We start from the raw sequence: 20,376 nt of genomic DNA, 5'->3' as shown, positions 1-20,376 counted from the left end.
CAACACAGAAAAGACGCAACAGGGAAACGGAAGCAGACTAATTGCAGAAGATCAACCATTTCCCCCCAGAAGGAACTCCTGCTGCACAGGCTGCGTGGCAGATTTTGGAAGCCTAAACAGCATAAATGGCTAAAGGTGTTTTCTGATGAATGAGGTTTTACTTCTTTGGCAGGTAACTGAAGTCTGACTTTAGGAACAAGAACACCTGGAAGTCAGCTCAGCTCTTGAACTTCTCCCAATTCCTCATATCAGGTTCACTATGAGAAGCCACCTGTGTCTCTGCTCGTCAACTCCTGCTGGTTTCTGGTTCTGATCTGTTGCAATGCACCAAAGAGTCATTTTTATGTACAAAAGTAAAATAAATAATTCATAAGGATTTCCTGACCCTGCAGCATTGAGCCAATGTAAATTTGGTCTATGTTGATGATCATAGAATTGCAAATTGCTTCAACACTTCTGCTAAGTAATTACTTAATCCAAGTAGTAAAACCTGAGTAATGTAAATTAACAAGTGGTATGGCTCAGTTTTAACAAGCAAAAATTATGAATTATGAGACTTTTTTTTTAAGAAATGCTTATGGAGGAGAATGCTATGTATCCACCAAACTCTGCTTGCTTTTTCTCCCGGGCACATAATGGAATCTAGGCAGAAGTAGGCCTGGCTTGTGCAAGAAACTGGCTATGCAAATCCTCCATGATTTTTTCCTTTTCCTATTCACTGTTTGATAAGAGAGGAAGACACAGCCCTGAAGAGAATTTAGCATAGTGAAACAATGAAAGAATCCTGGATTCCTAAAAGAATACATAGCAGAAATGTCTCCTCTACCCCCCACACCTCCATCTCCCACACTGGAGATTAGAGTTTGACCTAATCAAGAAATATGTTTGTTTGTTTTGTTTTTAATGTTAAGAGACAGGATTTGAGGAAATTGTTGGTGTAAACAGTATTGGTTACTCCAACTAGTGCAAGTTTGTAATTCAGACTACATTAGCAACATTCATTTAATCATTTACTTAAAAGAATCATTTATCTCATTTGTTAATCTGTTCAAAAGTCCTCTAGGGCACATGCTTTATAAATGAATAAAACAAAATAAAATTATGCAAATTCATTTTCTCAAATGGTTCTTCTATGTTGTATGAAGATGCTTTTTGTTCTTTTAAATATTTTAAGCATTTCCACAATTTGCTTTGTATTAATTAGCAAAATGAAACTTGCAGCCCAGTCCATCCGAATAATCACAATTACATCTAGTTAGAAACGCCACCACTTCCTTGCTTTTCAATAGTTTGTTTATTAATAAGCCTGGTTGGATGCCTCACAGAAATGTTTCCCAAACCATTAAGCTCCACTTCATTCTGTGGTTTTAGACTCCAAACCTGAATTCAAAAACATCTTCCAAATGTTTGCAACAAAAACTGTTACCTCCAAATAGAAAAACAACATATGATAATAGTCATGTAACATCCTTTCCGCACAGAACTAGACTGTGTATTCTCTGAGTTATCAGAAATAAAAATTCAAGCATATATATTTACTCAAATTTAGGTTGTAAGCTTCATAGTTAACAATCAGGAAAGGGCAACTTAAATTTTTTTTTTTTTTTTTTTTTTACAGGGGAAAGCTCAAATGCAGTCCCCCACTACCACAAATTATGCAGTTGAGTTTCCCACATTTGGGGAAATCGCAGGGGTCAACACATCCAGAGTGCAATGGATAACCCTCGCCCTGGGAAAACCACCTTCGTGATCATGGTATCTCCCCTTCCAGGTAGGTATAATTTTTTTTAAGTTTTATAGCTTTCAAGCAGAATATATACAGTGGTCATGAAGTCCTCAGGCATGGAGGCTAAGAAAAAACTTCCTAACTAACAGTCAAGACCTAAAATCAGTTATCAGGATCAGTTCTAATAATTTCCAAAAAAAAGAAATGCAAAAGAAACTGCATAAAAAGTAAAATTAGTGCATACACATACAAAGATCTTTAAAGTGAATTTTAGACACTGCCCATTGTTTAAAAAATAATGAAGGGCCAAGCACAGTGGCTCAAGCCTGTAATCCCAGCACTTTGGGAGGCTGAGTCAGGAGGTTCACCAGAGACCAGGATTTCGAGACCAGCCTGGGCAACATACTGAGACCCTGTCTCTACAGAAAATTTTCAAGATTTGCTGTGTATGGTGTGGCACACCTGTAATCCCAGCTACTTGATCAGGAGGATCACTTGAGCCTGGGAGGTTGAGGCTTCAGTGAGCCATGATCATGCCACTGCACTCCAGCCTGAGTGACAGAACAAGACTGTCTCAAAACAATAATAATAACAGAGAATTAGTAGTCATGATGATGGTGTACACTAGGGAGAAAAATTATAGTCCATATTAAGCATATGCTATCTCCATAATATTAAGAATTTTAAGTAAATTAAGTATAATTTTAAAATTGCATTAAATACAGTTTCTAACTAGAAGAGGGCTTGTACATAAACAGTTGTTCAGTACAAATGTTTATTGAGCTGAAACATCTTTAGCATCAAAAACATCTGGAATTACAACATTTAAAAATTCTCATTTTTTGAGCTCTTGCTTTGAAAAAACAATGACTTTTTTAGTTGAGATTTCCATTTTTCCTTTATAAAATAACTTGTACTAAGAATAAAATTAGTTCAAATTTTCTACTTAAAAGTCATACACATACTATAATGCCTGAATTTCAAATCAGTAGGGTTCAAATCAGTGTGAGTTGTCTATGAGTGGGTGAAAGTGTATTTTTAGTTGTAACTTAAAGATAAGCTAAAGGTATTCCATGGCATATTCCATATTTCCTACTGAACAACAAAGGTATTTCATTTGGCATATCTAGTAGATCACTTGTCTCAATCTCCTTCCTTCCATCATTACTTATGCTTAAACATCCTTAAAGCTTTTCCTGTAAATACAGCTGGCACTCAGCTTCTTTCTGCCAATCTATTATTTTGTCACTTTTCCTTCTTTTATGTCCTCAAACAAGTGTCATCTTCCTGCTTTTATTTTGGCTGAGAACCCAACTGAATCAGTTTTCCAACAAATCTGGTACACAGAACTCTAATTTTCCCTGTTACTTTTGCCTCCCTAACTAAAACAAGCCATCTTCTGGTGGTGCTGTGAGTCTACTGTATTTGGAGTTGGAACAGGTGCTATTTCCTCCTCGAGCCTAAACATCAAAATATTTGAGAAATGGGATTTGCACTCCACTGATCTGTGTAAAGTCATAGCTAACAACGACACATATTTAAAATGAAAAGACTTCCTGGCACCGTGAGCACACAAGCCTTAGGAAGGTTCTAAATGTTGTACTTTGCTATTGTGTTTCTCTCTGGAAAGTAATGCCAAATAATGCATTCATTGAGTATGAATCTAATATACAAATTAGAGTTTGTCACTAATGGGTTTTTCAAGAAGTGTGAAATTCCTTTTTGTAATTGCTGAGTGACAGACATTTCTACTGAATTTCATATTTCTAAGACAGTTTATTTCATTCTAGTTAGTGATTGGGAAATCTGCAAGAGGAAAGTACTTACAGGTGGTGGGAAAGATTTGTGTAAATAACATGCTTTTGAGGTTGGGGAGTTAATTTTAATCAAATTTCTAGAAAATGAGCATGATCAATGAGGTCTTTATCAGTAATTGTTTCACAAATTTGTTCTTCTTGAATCTTACAAAATGGAATGAAAATGTGAATGTTGCCCTGTTAGACAAACGTTCGTGAGGGTATTAAACAAAAATCCTACAGGAATTTATGTAACATCTTAAGTAGGTTTAAATAATCCTTGACGTTGAACCAGAAGTACATTTTACAAAACTCATCTTTCTCTCTCAAGAGTCCCATTCAGAATAACATGTGTGCAAATCCTAGCAATATATGGCTGCAAAGTGAGGCAAGGGACACATCAAGAGTAAAGCCAAGCTCTTTCTGAGTTATGCCCTATAACTCCTCTGTATTTTGGTCTCTCATTCCACGTGTGTAATACAAAATGAAGAAATAAAGCTTTTTTCTCTATGGTCTCTTGAATAAATGAAAAATAAGATTGAGAACATCCAGGAAAAAATAAATACTTATTGTGGCCGGCATTATTCTTAAAATGTATCATTGTGACATTTCTCTCATTTTAGGAACAACCTTAGTATAATTACATTTGTAACTGTAATTGAAGTGAGAAGATTTCACCCAGTTCCCTATTCTTCTAAAACCAGCTTCCCATCTTCCACCTTCCCTCCCTACTCTCTCTCCCTTGCTTTTGAGTTACTTAATGTACATTAGCATGGCACTGAACACTGGATTAAGCTCTAGATATACCCCACTGACAAGATGAATGAGTCTCTTACAGTCTAGAAGAAAAGGCTACCATTGAACAAGTAAAAGGAAAAAATGGAGAGGTATCAATGCTATGGGGACAAATAACAGAAGACAATCTAGAGTGACACAAAACACTCATCTATAGTTTCAGATAGAGGAGGGGCCATGGGTCAATTAATTATTTCATGGAACTAGAGAAACAATTTTGTCAAAACTGTTTATCTTGACCTGCATTCATATATTTTCTTAATCCCGTAACCCAGTCACTTTGGGTAGAAAGGGTATGAATCACCGTAGCTAGTTGGTTTTTTAGGTTGCCGCCATTTACGAGGATCCTAAGAATGATGAACTAAGACTTGAGAATCCAACTCTCTCATAATGGCTCATTGTTTGTTCTGAACAAGCTTTTGCATCTTCATGAAAAATTAAATGGAGCTGTGGCAATTCCTTGGCTAGGATTGTTTTCAAGTTTATATGAAATTTTAGTGTATCTCTCTGAACTCATTGTCCACTGAAACCCTACATTCTTGCTTTCTATTCTGGCATTAAAATTCTGATAAGTTTAAGTGAATTTATTAGAGCGTGCTCACCATCACGACTGAAGAAATATTACCAAATAAGTATGGAGATCAAAAGCAACTACCAGCAAAAGAGTGGGAGTATTGGCTAGTACACTTTGTAAATGCAACGTATGTTTCTTCCTTTACAGTTTCGCCATAAGTTATGATTCTTTGACTTACAAATAGGAAAAGATTATATTATTCCAACTAATTTTATTGTATGCGTTTTACACAGAAACATACATATAAACAATCTCTAGAACACTCAGTCATAACAGATTCACAAATTTATTTTATTTATAGTATAACCTTTTCTAAACTCAAGATATACCAATGCAGTTCCAGTTCCCGTTGACACATATGACTCTCAGGAGCTACTATATATCATATTAAAGTTTCCTTGCAGAGGTGCTCTTTCAGCTCTGTGCCAAAAATTTAATCTGGAACCAGACAAAACTAAACCAAGCTGTGACTCAAGCTACTTCAGAATTTGAGGTAGAAAGTATCATAGGCATATAAATCCTAAGACTTATCCTAGAGATAATTTTTTTTTTTTTTTTTGAGACAGAGTCTCGCTCTGTCACCAGGCACCAGTTTGGAGTGCAGTGGCGCGATTTCAACTCAAGCAAGCTGGGACTACAGGTGTACACTACCACACCCAGCTAATTTTTGCATTTTTTAGTAGAGATGGGGTTTCACCATGTTGGCCAAGATGGTCTCCATCTCTTGACCTCATGATCTGCCTGTCTCAGCCTCCCAAAAATAAAATGTCTTTAAACCAAATTTCTTAGGATCTTTTTAATAATCTCGTGATGTGAATTCATTAGAACGTCCATATTTGCCATTCTCCATCCACACATCTAGCAGCTTCACATCTCTCTGGGCATCTCTCACCTGCACTACTGCCTGTGTCTCTAGGCTACTCTCCACAACCTCTCCCTCCTCTACACTATGTGGGAAAATTCTCTTGGTAAAAATCTGATAATGTCCTCTTATATAAAAGCTTTCCCATGTTTCCCACACTCTGTGGTATACATTTTAATTCTTTAACTTAGGAGAAGTGTCTTTATATAAATATATCCCCAAGCTACCTCTCCAGCCTCAGCTACCATTCCACTTCATTCACTCAGGGTGTCCTGCCACGTCCAATACCTCACTTCCGCCCACATGCGCTCCTTGGTAAATCCTTCCGTACATACAATTTATTTTGCTTAAAATTCTCTACTCCTCCGTTCTCTGCCTGGCAGACTTCCTAATCCAGCCTTCTACAATGTAGCCAGGAATTGTCAACAAAGTTGTCATAGTAATTTGTTCATTGGCGTTATGACACTTATTTGTGTCTTATGTTACAACTCATACTTGTTTGTATTCCCTTTTCCTTCACTTGCTGTAGCTTATATAATCTTTGATGGCAAAGACCATGTATTTATTATCCTGCATGTTGGCATATATCTGCATATGTGTCTCTATCACCTGTCTAATGCTTTATATAAGTGCTTAATGACAGCTGAATAAATGATTTTTCTTAAGATATATTTGGACTGAGTTGAACCATTTAAGCTAAGTTGATCAGTCTCTATCACAGCCCTAGAAATTTTAGTTTGACAAAATAGTCCAAATGAATCTATAAAACAACTGATTTCCATTATAACATGGTGAATTATACCTTTTCTTCAACTAATTTATTTGGATTTATATTTAAAAGTTTACCTAAAGTCACAGGGGTATTTTTCTTTCCAAAAGGGAAAAGAGCAAAAGAAATAAATCTAAATATTCAAAATTTTCTTATTATGTAGCCTCCATCTTTGCAACATATTGTTATACTGGTGTCTAACTAGCCACAAGAGTTACACAATTCAATATTTAAAATTCCATACTTATTGAAAACTATGTTATTTCATGTATTCATTTATGTGAAAGCGTATGACATATAACAGATGAATAAACATTCATAATAATTGTACAAGTCAAGAAAATAAATATTAAAAGGTTTGGTGTTTCTAGCTATGAACATTGGTTCAGATAAAAATAAATGTCAGAAAATAAATAAATATGTCACAGAACTAATCTGATCTGAAGACATGCTCCACAAATTTTACTGAATAAATATTCTCTATAGGAAAAATGCAAGAAAGGAGAAAATTAAACAATATTTTATGTTTATTTTTCTGATACTGTATTCACTAAGGAGAAGAGATAATTCCCTAATAGGGAAGATGAAAATTACTGATAAAATTTTATTTATATGCCAAAAAAGTATAATTCTCGAAATAGAAAATCCATACCAGGTTTTTCTAAAAACATTCTGTGATAAGCAGCTTTCATCTCTTTCATTTATTCACAAAGAGAACAGAACTTACTACTGCTCGGTGCAGGCCATACAATTCACACATCTTTTCAGGAGTTTGAACACCAGTGTGTTCATCAGTGTGAACTCATGTTTGAACATCAGTGTGAACTCTTCCTGTCTGTGAATGCCTAAATGATCTTCTGATTTAAACAAACAACAACAACAACAAAAAAAAAACCTGGTTCCTGAGTAGCAGAGAAAATCTGAATTTATTCCAACTCATTCAGAGTACACATGTCCATGGCATGCCCCAAATGCATGGATGGATAAGGAAATCATGAGACGAGCAGGTGGAGAGGAAGGAATGGAAGGAGAAATAAATGGATTTTCTTACTTGAACTCAGTAAGATTCCTTAAATGAATAACACATAGTAGTATATTTACTTGTAAACAATCTTTTGCAGCAATAGCTTAAGTGTCATCCAAAGTTTTTAAACGAGGAATCAGAACGTATTCTCCCTCAATCTCGTTGTCCAGGTGTGACATGGGATAGCTTCTGCAGACCTAACAGACCCACATCGTGCTTCTGTCACCATTTCACACGGGGGTAATTCCTGTTGGTACTATCTGTTGCATTTGAGTTCCTCTATCAACTGCAAATGTGTACAGAACTTCCCACAGGATGCAAGCTGCATGAGGGAAAGGACTGTTTTATCTTTTTCACTTCTTTATCCCTGGTCCTCTGTTCAGGGTCTGGTACATTATTACTGATTGAATGAATGAATGTGAACCTCACCACCAAGTCCTATTATGCACTGTATCCTAGCCCTTCTATGCAGTGAAAGGTCACATGGGAAGAACTAGATGACTAAGAAGGAGCAGGAGGAGGCATCCCAGAGGCTCCAGGCAGACACATGCCAACTGAGAGTGTTGGGACTCTTATCCTAAAGTTCTCATTTCTTGTCTCACTTCATTAACTTATAAAGATTGAGTAAAACAAACAATGCAATAGACTGAATACTTCTGACTCACCTCCCTGATTCCCAAATCCATATGTTGAAACCCTAATCCCAGGTTGATGGTATTTGGAGGTGGGGCCTTTGGGAGTAATTAGTCGTGAGGGTGGAATTTACAAGAATGGGAATAGTGCCCCTATAAGAAGAGGCCAAAGAACTAGGTAGCTCTTTAACTCTGAGAAATAAGTGTTTATTGCTTAAACCATCCAGATTATGGCATTTTGTTACAGCAACTCAAGCTAAGACACAGACTAATTTCATTTTCTCTTATCAAAATATAAAGTGAATGGTGTGAAATAAGAAATGAAAATAAGACAAGAAATATTAAAACTTTTCTATCATAGTTACTTGTCTTTCTCTGGGCTTTTCCAAGGTAAGTGTTGTATTTTATTCATCTTTGAATAGCCACTACTTTGATATAACACCTGACATGTAATTGGTGTTCAACATATGTTTGTAGAACAAATGATAGCCACACACTTTGAAATGCATGCAAATAAGATAATTAGTTTTCTACAGATGATGAATATCCAGCCTCTCATAAGAGCCCTCTAGTCCCTTGACTGTGTTCCCTAAGGTATCAGTGATGTGAAGTCCAGGCCTTTGTTTAAAGACCTCTCCACAGAGGATAGGGCCTCTGTGTTGATACAGAGACCAAGAAATCCCAGGGAATAAGGCCTCTAGAGAAAATTTAATTAAGTGTTTCCCCTTCAAGAGGTTACAACCTGATATAATCATTCCAAACATTTTAAGGTGTATAGGTCCTGCAGGGCCACCTGAACCATCAGCTCTGGAAGCCTGAGACGAGGGAGGAGCAACCTGCTTACTGAGCTCACTAAGAATATTCCCTTCTACTTAACCTCTTTTCACTTCTCCCTGTATCCACTGTTCAAAAATATTTATTGCACCAGGCACTGTGCTAAGGGCTGCGGATAAGAATAATAAATAGCAGGGAGATACAAGATGGCCAAATAGAAACACCTCTGGAGTGCAGTTCCCAGCAAGAACAGTGCAGAGGGTGAGTGCTCACTGCATTTCCAAACAGTTTTCACTGCCCACAGACCAGGGAACTCCCGGGCCTAAAAGCACCACAAGTTTTCAGCACCACGATGTCAGCCGGTGCTGGGTCGGCACACAGAAACTCACACAAATCTGGGTGGTCGTTTCAACTGGTGCCCGGAATGCCTGGGAGACAGAGCCACCCTTTCAACTAAAAGGGAGGGAACTGAGACAGGGAGCCAGGCGATCTGGCTCAGCGGGTACCACCCCCACAAAACAAGCAATCTGAAACGCTCTGAGTTGAGATTTTCGCAGGAAGTGCAGCTGTTCCCAGGACCATACATCTAGGGTGGGGAAGGGTGTCACCCAATACCCAGGCAGTCCACCACTACCGAGGCAGTTCACACAGCAGCTGGGCAGAGCCTGCAGCAGCTCAACAACACCTCTGCTGGCAGACTGTGACTAGACTACTCCGTGTGGGGCAGGGCATATATGAAAAAAGGCAGCAGCACAACAGGAAAGTATAAAAAAAAGCCAACCTTCCTAGGACAAGAGCACCTGGAAAAAGAGGCAGTTATGAGTTCAGCTGCAGCAGATATAAAGGTACCTGCCCAGCACTTCTGCATAGAACAGGAGAGCTCCCAGCACAGCACTTGAGCTCCTATAAGGGACAGACTGTCTCCTCAAGCAACTTCCTGACCCCTGCATACCCAAAGAGACACCTCATAAAGGAGAGCTCAGGCCTACATCTGGTGGGTAGCCTTTTGGGATGAGGATAACAGAAGAAGAAACTGGCGGCAACTCTTGCTATTCTGCAGCCCCTGCAGGTGGTACCCAGGCAAGCAGTGTCTAGAGTAGACCTCCAGCGGCCCTGCAGAAGAGGGGCCTGACTATTAGAAGGAAAACTAAGAAGCAGAAGAAATAGCTTCAACATCAACCAAAAGGATATGCACTCAGAAACCCCATCCGAAAGTCACCAACTACAAAGAGCATGGGTAGATAAAACCACTAAGATGGGAAGAAACCAGCACAAAAAGGTCGAAAGCACCAAAAACCAGAACGCCTCTCCTCCTCCAAAGGATCACAACTCATCACCTGCAAGGGAACAAAGATGGATGGAGAATGAATCTGAGGAATTGACGGAAACAGGCTTCAGAAGGTGGGTAATGACAAACTTCTCAGAGCTAAAAGAACATGTGCTAACCCAATGCAAAGAAACTAAAAAAACATAGAAAAAAGGTTAGATCAGATGCTAACTAAAATAAACCATTTAGAGAAGAATATAAATGACTTGATGGAGCTGAACAACACAGCATGAGAACTTTGCAAAGCATACACAAGTTTCAATAGCTGAATCAACCAAGCAGAAGAAACGATATCAGAGATTGAAGATCAACTCAATGAAATAAAATGAGAAGGCAAGAATAGAGAAAAAAAGAGTGAAAAGAAATGAACAAAGCATCCAAGAAATATGGGATTATGTGAAGTACACCTATCAAATGTAGATTAGCAGTGTTCAGAAAGCAGAAACTGGACTCCTTCCTGACACCTTACACTAAAATTAAAGACTTAAACAGAAGACCTAACACCATAAAACCCTAGAAGAAAACCTAGGCAAAGCCATTCAGGACATAGGCATAGGCAAGGACTTCATGACTAAAACACCAAAACCATTGGCAACAAAAGCCAAAATAGACAAATGGGACCTGATTAAACTGCAGAGCTTCTGTACAGAAAAAGAAACAATTAGAGTGAAATGGCAACCAAAGGAATGGGAAAATATTTTTGCAATCTACCCATCTGACAAAGGGCTGATATCCAGGATCTACAAAGAACTAAAACAGATTTACAAGAAAAAAACAAACAAACCCATCTAAAAGTGGGCAAGGGACATCAACAGACACTTTTCAAAAGAAGACATACATGAGGCCAACAAGCATATGAAGAAATGCTCACCATCACTGGTCATTAGAGAAATGCAAATCAGAACTACATTGAGATACCACCTCACACCAATTAGAATGGTGATCATTAAAAAATCTGGAGACAACAGATGCCAGGGAGGATGTGGAGAAATGGGAACATTTTTACACTGTTGGTGGGAGTGTAAATTAGTTCAACCATTGTGGAAGACAGTGTGGCGCTTCCTCCAGGACCTAGAAATAGAAATTCCATTTGACCCAGCAATCCCACTACTGGGTATATACCCAAAGGATTCTAAATCAATCTATTATAAAGACACGGGCACAGGTATGTTCATAGCAGCACTGTTTACAAGAGCAAAGTCCTGGAACCAATCCAAATGCCCATTGACGATAGACTAGACAAGGAAAACATGACACATATACACGATGGAATACTACGCAGCCATAAAAAAAAACAATGAATTTGTGTCTTTTGTAGGGACATGGATGAATCTGGAAACCATCATTCTCAGCAAACTGACACAAGAACAGAAAATCAATCACCACATGTTCCCATTCATAGGTAGGTGTTGAACAATGAGACTACATGGAGACAGGGAGGGGAGCATCACACACGGGGTCTGTTGTGGGGGAGCCAAGGGAGGGTCAGTGGGGGGGGGTGTGGGAAGGTCGGGGAGGGATAATGTGGGGAGAAATGCCATATGTAGGTGATGGGGGGATGGAGGCAGCAAACCACATTGCCATGTGTGTACCCATGCAACAATCCTGCATGATCTGCACATGTACCCCAGAACCTAAAGTGCAATTTAAAAAAAAGAATAATAAGTAATACAGTTATAGTCTTTGCCCTTACAAAGTGCACTGCCAAGCAGGGGAAATAGATATTGAACCACGCAGATACAAAAAAATGCGATAAGATATAATCAAGGAAGAATAAGATATTTGTCAAGAAGAAAATCCCAAGGGGTGGGAATGGGAGGCAGAAAAGGCATCCCTGAGGCCATAATGTCTAAGTTGGGACCTGTAGATGAATTTAATTGATTTAAGCCTTTCTACAAATCCATGTCCCGACCACAATGCGATCCTTCTTGCCTCCTGTGGGTCTAAGTGTTCTGTCTGCAGGACGATAATCCATCTTGATTATAATCCATCTTGATTATACCAGTTTGCCACAAACCATTTCAGTTCTCTAATGACTAAACTCTCTTTCGTTCGGTTAGGATGCTAAAATCTGGAATCCCTCTCTGAGGCCAATATTTGAAAGTTTCCCTAATGCAATTCAGTTGAATAAACAGCATCCTAAAATTTCTTAAGCCTGAGAGTAGCAATACAATGTTTTGTGTGCCTTTAAAACAGCCACTCCTTATGTCAAGCCTTCACTATATCTAAGTTGAATGGGAAAACAAATCACATCCACATAATGGAAGGTTCATCATGGGGTATGCAGTAACATGACTGGCTAGTCAACAATCTACAAATGTAAGATGCTATGCAAATACTACTTAAAATGTCATCCTTAAGCATTTCAAATGTCTTAGGATTGATGACCTTCTATCTAGTAGCATGCAATGTAAAGAAGTTTGATCTTCAGAAAAGTACCATTAGAAGTTGCCAGAGTACTTTTTAAAATTTTTAAATTGGGCATTATAGAAACCATACTTTAAGGTGTGAGGTTAGTTTGTTTTGTTTTTGAGACAGGGTCTCACTCTGTCATGCAGGCTGGAGTGCAGTGGTGCAACCATAACTCACTGTAACCTCGAACTCCTGAGTTCAAGTGATCCTCCCCTCTCAGCCCCGTGAGTAGCTAGGACTAAGGCACATACCACCACAGCCAGTTAATTTAAAAAAATAATTTTTTTTTTTAGTAGAGATGAGGTCTCTCTGTATTGTCCAAGCTGGCCTCAAACACCTGGGCTCAAACAATCCTCCAGCCTCAGCCTCCAAGCACCTCCCAAAGTGCTTGGATCACAGACCAAGGTATACTAATATCCAAGATATGTTTTGATGAATTAGATGTCCTTTAGTTAGATTCCTGACTGGTACATTATGGGAGATCTTACTTTGAGTGTATTAAATTGCATTGCATTAAAGACGGATATAATTTTACTGTATATGAGGGTATGCGAAGTTATATTCTTTTTTACTATTAAATTGATTACTTCTCTATGAGCTTCTCGATGATTATTGCTTTTCTATGAGCCACCAAATGGCAAATCTGAACAGGCAATAATACTAATGTAAAAGAAATTTAATTACAGGAATTTTCACAGAATAAGAACTCAGTTTGTTATATGTCAATAATTATATTCAGTTTAAAATAAATCATTCATAAACTCAAAAATATAATTATTGTCAGATGCAATTCTTACATATTTAGTACAGTTTGAGTATTCTGTTATCCAAAATGCTGGAGACCATAAGAGAGGATTTGGACTTTTTTTTTTTGGATTTGAGAATATTTACATTATGCTTACTGGTTGAGCATCCCAATTCAAAACTCCAAAATCTAAAATACTCCAATGAGTACTTCCTTTGAGCACCATCATGTCAGCACTCAAAATATTTTGGATTTACAGCACTTCGGATTTTGGAGTTTTGGATTTGGGATGCTCAATCTGTATGGCTATATTTTTTTATTTTATGAGTATTAAAAGCTAAATACTGAGAGAAGTGTTAGCCCATGGAAACCATAACCTTAAGTCTGCTTTCCAAATTCCGGTTATACACTACAAGTAAAAATTTATCACCTTCAGAATCTCTGATGTTTATGAGAAACGAATTCAGCATTGTACCTAAAAACATTAAAAGTCTGTGACTACAAGTAGCAACTGTAGTGAAAGGATTAAAATAAAGCCTTATTGGGCCGGGCACGGTGGCTCACGCCTGTAATCCCAGCACTTTGGGAGGCCGAGGCGGGTGGATCACAAGGTCGAGATATCGAGACCATCCTGGTCAACATGGTGAAACCCCGTCTCTACTAAAAATACAAAAACTCAGCTGGGCATGATGGTGCGTGCCTGTAATCCCAGCTACTCAGGAGGTTGAGGCAAAATTGCCTGAACCCAGGAGGCAGAGGTTGCGATGAGCCAAGATCGCACCATTGCACTCCAGCCTGAGTAACAAGAGCAAAACTCCGTCTCAAAAATAAATAAATAAATAAATAAAATAAAATAAAATAAAGCCTTATTTTAAATGTTGCCTTGACATGTGGTGAAACCAGGAGGGCCTCAAATGGCCAAACTGCAGCTCTTCCTCCCCATTCTGTCCTGAGAGATAAAGTCCCCTAGCTAAATACCCCTTTTTATCGCAGGGACCAGACACAGCTCCTACTTATCCCCCAGTAGCAGGTTTCAGTTCCCCACCAACCCACAGAATTTTTCAAGCAAGCCAATCACATCTTCCCACAGGAACCAGGGGGTAATCCACCCTCTTGATACTATGAAGCCCACCTCTCACAGCCTTTGCTCGTTGACTCTGCTCCTGGGTGCAACCCCTCTGTGGCACTGCAGGGCATGTGGAGTCCTCCTACCCCAGCCATGAGAATAAGTGACTAGGAATCTGCTGTCAATATCACCTGTTCTGTGTTGAGTATTGTGTGTTCGGTCATCCCCAGAACTCCAGGGCAGGAATCTCTCCTTCATCAGTGAGGTAAAAGGGAGGCAATCAAAACAGCAACTGTATTGGCTATTGAATGCAAAATTAAACACTCCCCTTTTGTTCATATAGGTCAGGGGTCCCCAAACTCAAGGCTGCAGACCACTACTGGTCCATGGCCTGTTAAGAACTGTGCCTCACAGCAGGATGTCAGCAGCCGGTAAGTGAGCATTCCTGCCTTGTCAGATCAGCAGTGGCATTAGGTTCTCATAGGAACATGAACCCTACTGTGAACTGCGCTTGTGAGGGATCTAGGCTGTACACTCCCTATAAGAACCTAACTAATGCCCGGTGATCTGAGGTCAAAGAGTTTCATCCCCAAACCATCTCCCACCCACTCCCATCTGTGTAAAAATTGTCTTCCATGAAACTGGTCACTGGTGCCAAAAAGGTTGGGGACCTCTGTTAGAGAACGTCATTTCAGTTGAGTGTTTAACTCTGCTGCCAGAAAAGGATATGGAAGCTTCTAGGGGCTTCTACTCATGGCCAAGTTCATCAAAAATGACATCGAGTTTCTAGCATTACAAAGCAAATAGTTTGTACCAAATCCAAACCTGGGTTTTCATGCAGCTAATATATTTTGATTTGAACACTGGGGCCCTGAGAGTGGATCTATACCACTCAATGAATATTCCACAAAGTAATCACTATTAACCAACTTTAACTAGAGTGCAATAGCATAGGTTCAGAGGAATCTTGTTACACTGAATTACAATATTGGGAAACTAAACAGCATTCCAATAAGAGTCCTTCATATGAAACACAAGTGTGATTCTTTCTTAAAAACATGTTACTTCCCCCCTCATGGTTTTCATGATTAAATGTTTCTCTACTGGAACATTAAGTCAGTGTACTCAAATTATTCGTAAAACATGAGACTTTATTTTTACTCCTTTTTCCCAAAAATTTAATTTTTAGAAATAGTTTTAATTGTTCAGGGAATAAAATATTTCAATATCTATTGAACTTTTAGCCATTCAATAGACATATCTAAGCCCACATGAAATGCTACAGTAGAGCTGAAAATACAGGTTAAGTCCTGTCTAATGAAGACATACAGGTATCTACTTGCATCTAGTAAGTTTTTTCCTACATCTTTATGAGGCCTACAGTATTGGTATTTTCTTGTTCATTTAAAATTATTTTTAGCTTATACTTTATGACCTACTAAACGTCCTTTCCAGTAAGAGTTAAACCTTAACTTATAGTGAAGAATGTTATTTGAAATAACTGCATTAGAGAATTGTATAATAGATCATAAATGTTCAAAAAGTTCTAATTGTCATACAATCATTCATCTATTCAGTACACATTTATTGGACACCCACCAGGGTCACCTGCTGATGCCATAAAGATAAACCACATAATCCCTGTCCTCAAGGAGCTCACATAAAAGCTAGAGAGGGGACTTGGCTTAAAAGAGTGGAGGACCCAGTGAAAACACTGATAATTGATGCTTGTCCCACAGACTAGAAAGGGTCAGTAAACACAGGTTAGAGTGAAAAGAAACAAGTGAACACGAGAAAGTTCCAAGAAAAAGAGTAAAGTGCTCAGTGAGTGAAGATAGCCTAAGGGTGGTATATTGGGTAGGACTGTGGTCCCCAAAAATATATGTCCAAGCCCTAGTCCCCAGTACCTGTGAATATAACTTCATTTGTAAAAAGGGTCTTTGTAGGTGTTATTAGATAAAAGATCTCAAGAGGAAATCATTCTGGATTAACCAGGTGCCCCAAATTCAATGACAAGTTTCCTTAAAATGAAAGGAAAAGACACAGACAGAAGAGGGGGAACATACAGGAGAAGGCCCCGGGAAGAAAGGGGCAGAGGCAGGAGCTCCCCCGGGCCAAGGATTGCCTGGAGCTACAAGAAGCTGCAAAACCCCACTGTTTACAATAGCAAAGACCTGGAACCAACCCAAATGCCCATCAGTGATAGACTGGATAGGGAAAATGTGGCACATATACACCACATTTGGATGGAATATTATGCAGCCATCAAAAACGATGAGTTTGTGTCCCTTGTAGGGACATGGATGAACCTGGAAACCATCATTCTCAGCAAACTGACAGAAGAGCAGAAGATCAAACACAGCATGTTCTCACTCATAGGTGGGCATTGAACAATGAGAACATATGGACACAGGGAGGGGATCACTACACACTGGGGTGAGTTGAGGGGAAATAGGGGAGGGATGGTGAGGGGTGGGCAGTTGGGGAGAGATAGCAAGGGGAGAGATGCCAGATGTAGGTGGTGGGGAGGAAGGCAGCAAATCACACTGCCACGTGTGTACCTATGCAACAATCTTGCATGTTCTTCACATGTACCCCAAAACCTTAAATGCAATAAAAACAGGAAAAAAAAAAAAAGAAGCTGCAAAACCCAAGGCCAGATTTTCCCCTAGAGTTCAGCGAAAACACGGTACTGCTGATACCTTGAGTGTAGACTGCTGGCCTCCAGCGTTGTGAATGGATACATTTAATTTGTGTTAAGCCACTAAGTTTGTGGAAATTTGTTACAGAAGCCCTAGGAATCTAATATAGGTGGGGTACCACAGAGGGATTTCCTGCTCTAGGAATGAATAGCATGAAGGAATATGCAAACAAACAAAAATCAAGTTTCTAAACTGGAAAATAATATTCTCATCTGTGAAGACAAAAAAGATGGAACATAGCGGAGTCTGTATTGGCCTAGATCAGAAGCCCCATCTGTTGTTGCCTAGCTGCGTCACTGGACACACTCCTCTCTGAGTCTCAATTTCATTATCTGCAGATTGAGGGGGACTGAGAAGAATAAATTGAGAGTTGTTTACACTAGTGTAAACAAAACATGAACAACAGCCTACAGAACCACCCACCCATCACTGCATTGGGGAATGTCAGTAAAAAGCTCTCCTCAAAACCATGAAAATGGAATACCTTGTGTTACTCCAGGGACCAAAGCGAGCTACAGAACTTTTATTCTGACAGGTCTCCTCCTTGGCCCAGCCTCTATCCCAGACCCTATTCCTCCATTTTGATGCTGAACTTTTAGACCAAATACAGTGGGCACCATCTGCTATCAATACAGCCTATACTTTTCTCAGACAACATGAGTTCCAGGCCAAGTTTATCTTGTGAGTTAACAGGAGGTGACAAGCCTCGCAGGACACGAATTCTCCCTGCATGATTGATGCAGCCCGGCTGGCCAGCTCCATGCTAATGAGGATGTGCCAGGGCTCCCAACAAAAACATTTTTGAATAATTTAAAACCAGGGAATAAATTGCCAGGTAATGTAATTCATTGTGTAATTACAGCTTCATTTAAATTTGCTTTTAGGGGTGCCTCTATGGCAAACATCAGTTGACTGCAAACTGCCTGTTATCGAAATTAACCATATAAATATTGCAAAAGAGCAGAGACATGTTAATCTTATGAGAGAGGACAGTGAAGATAAAGTGCTTCTAAATGAGTAAGAGAATTAAACATGAGTAGAATACCTATTTTTGTCCACTATAAAAGGTTTAAGTACAAACTGATACCATTTCTCGGGTATTGACTTTAATTTCTTGCCGTAATTCAGTTATCTACTTAAATAAGTTTTTTTGGGTTTTTTGTTTGTTTGTTTGTTTTTCTTTACTTTTCTGGCAGTTTATGGCCCCCTCCTATATATATATATATTCATGCCACTCATTCAAATAAGGTATAACAAACATCTGATGCATTCCTTAAAAGAGGGAATTGCCAAATATGTTTCTCCTAAAGAATCAAAATGCTAAAAATGTTTTCAACTGTGTTGGCTAAGGATTTATTCAGTATGGGCCCATGCTTTTTAAAAACATTGTCCTTTTAACTTGAACATTGGAGAGTTAAGAGAAAAATAATAATAACCAGATTTTTCCATCTAGTGGGAGCCTTGTATAGAAAGATCATTTGAACCAAATGCAGAGCCAAATAATTCAGATTTACATTTGATCTTGAATTTGTTAGCTACAATGAGGCTGAGGATAAACTATCTGATCTCCCTCAGCCTCATTTTTCTCATGTAAGAAATGGTTTTCTTATCACTTAGTCAATCTGCTTCACATGAATTGAGACTCAAATAAAATAGAATACTGTATATAAAAATGCCTTTGTGACATAAATCCTCAATAGGACTGTAGAATAGTAATCATTCAAACAAGTAACATTAAAGAATATACTCATTTAAGAAAGTGTTAGACTAGCATTTTTTAAATGGAAAAAAAAAAAAGTGGTATCCTAAAATGTTTTTCCAAGGTTCATCTGCCACCAGGGACATGAATTCAAGAAATCTTATCCTCAACTTCCTAGTCTAAAGGCACAGCAATGACAGGAGGACCTTCAAGGTGACGGTCACCACCTGTGTTCCACTCTATTAAATCATCATCTCTGAGATGCCTCCAAGCTGGCAAGAGAAGTACATCCACTATAGAGTCACAGCCTTCCCTGCAACCTGCCTTAACTGTCCTTACCTCCCCCACACTGCACCTGACACAACAACTGTTTGGGCAGCTCTCACCAGAGCTGCTGATTTCAAAGCCCTGTACCGTTCAACTATGCATGTCCATCCCATCCTGTTACACCATGGTCATCTGAGACTTCTAATATGCATTCATGATCCTAAACATTTGCTCCTCATTCAATTTTTTGGATTTCAGAAACCAAACCCCTTGTTAGAAACCTTGAATGTTAGGTTATAGAAAGGTAATACCCACATGAATATATAATCATCTATCTCAATTTGTTTTAAAAATCTTATTTGAAATAACCAGTCACAAAATACTTAAACACCTGTCTCATTGATTACTTTGTGTTTTAAACCTGTCTTTTTTCAGATCTTCCACAAAACCAAACTTGAATTTCTTGAAGCTGTATTTTTCTTAATGCGGTCTTCTGTACAATTTGGAAACTTACTAGAAGGGGTTCATCAAAATGTTGCTTTAAGTAGAGGTTTAGAAAGTTCAGTGTATGTTTCTTGTTATTTAATCAACAATTAAAACTTAATGACAAAATGCTTCACATCTGAAATCAATAGGGATTTTCCATGAGCAAAGACTAAAATCAGCCTATTATGAAGAGATTTGCATATTTTAATTATTGTGTTCTAGGGCTTTTGTCAAATAGATGCCTCAGTGTAGTAAGCACCATGTGGTTCCGGTAAAATGTGAACACTCTGCTTTTAGTATATATAAATGTTGTCAGAAGCATAAATATGTTAAGATGGGAATACGTGTGGTTAGAGCAAGGCATTCATTTTAGTGCATGTGTTTATTATCTTGCTCTCAGGGTATATTTGGAGAAGAAGAAATTTAGGAAGATTAAAATGTAAATAAACTGCTTGTAGAAGTCAAGTTAATTAGTAAATACACACAAATGACTATAACATAAAACCTTCGGCAACACTGCCAAAGTAGCCTCAAAATGCAAAGCTGATTACTGAAATAATTTTGACTCCGAAGTGCAGATAAGGAGTTAAACGCATAAAAATTCAGGTTTTTTCTCCAGCTCTGACAACTAGATATTTTAAAACTCAAAAGGATAGTAAAGTTTATTCATTTATTTACTCATATAAATATTATTATATAGAGAGAGTTGGACAAGTTACT

The 20,376-nt window shown here is 38.5% G+C and overlaps 1 protein-coding gene and 1 non-coding gene across 15 annotated transcripts in view; both read right to left on the bottom strand.

Annotated features, from left to right (window-relative positions):
* Positions 1-20,376, bottom strand: part of COL25A1 (collagen type XXV alpha 1 chain) — a 527,190-nt gene that overhangs the window by 366,853 nt on the left and 139,961 nt on the right. The gene's annotated exons all lie outside the window — the stretch shown is intronic.
* LOC116534470 lies at positions 1,616-1,779 on the bottom strand. Its single transcript, XR_004261739.1, has one exon. It is a non-coding gene; the product is annotated as a U1 spliceosomal RNA (small nuclear RNA).

This window comes from Sapajus apella, unplaced genomic scaffold (assembly GCF_009761245.1).
Source record: "Sapajus apella isolate SASKATOON/1434 unplaced genomic scaffold, GSC_monkey_1.0 scaffold87, whole genome shotgun sequence".
In the NCBI taxonomy this organism is placed as follows: domain Eukaryota; kingdom Metazoa; phylum Chordata; class Mammalia; order Primates; family Cebidae; genus Sapajus; species Sapajus apella.
The sequence above is the reverse complement of the archived record's forward strand: the minus strand, read 5'-3'. Positions and strand labels throughout refer to the sequence as shown.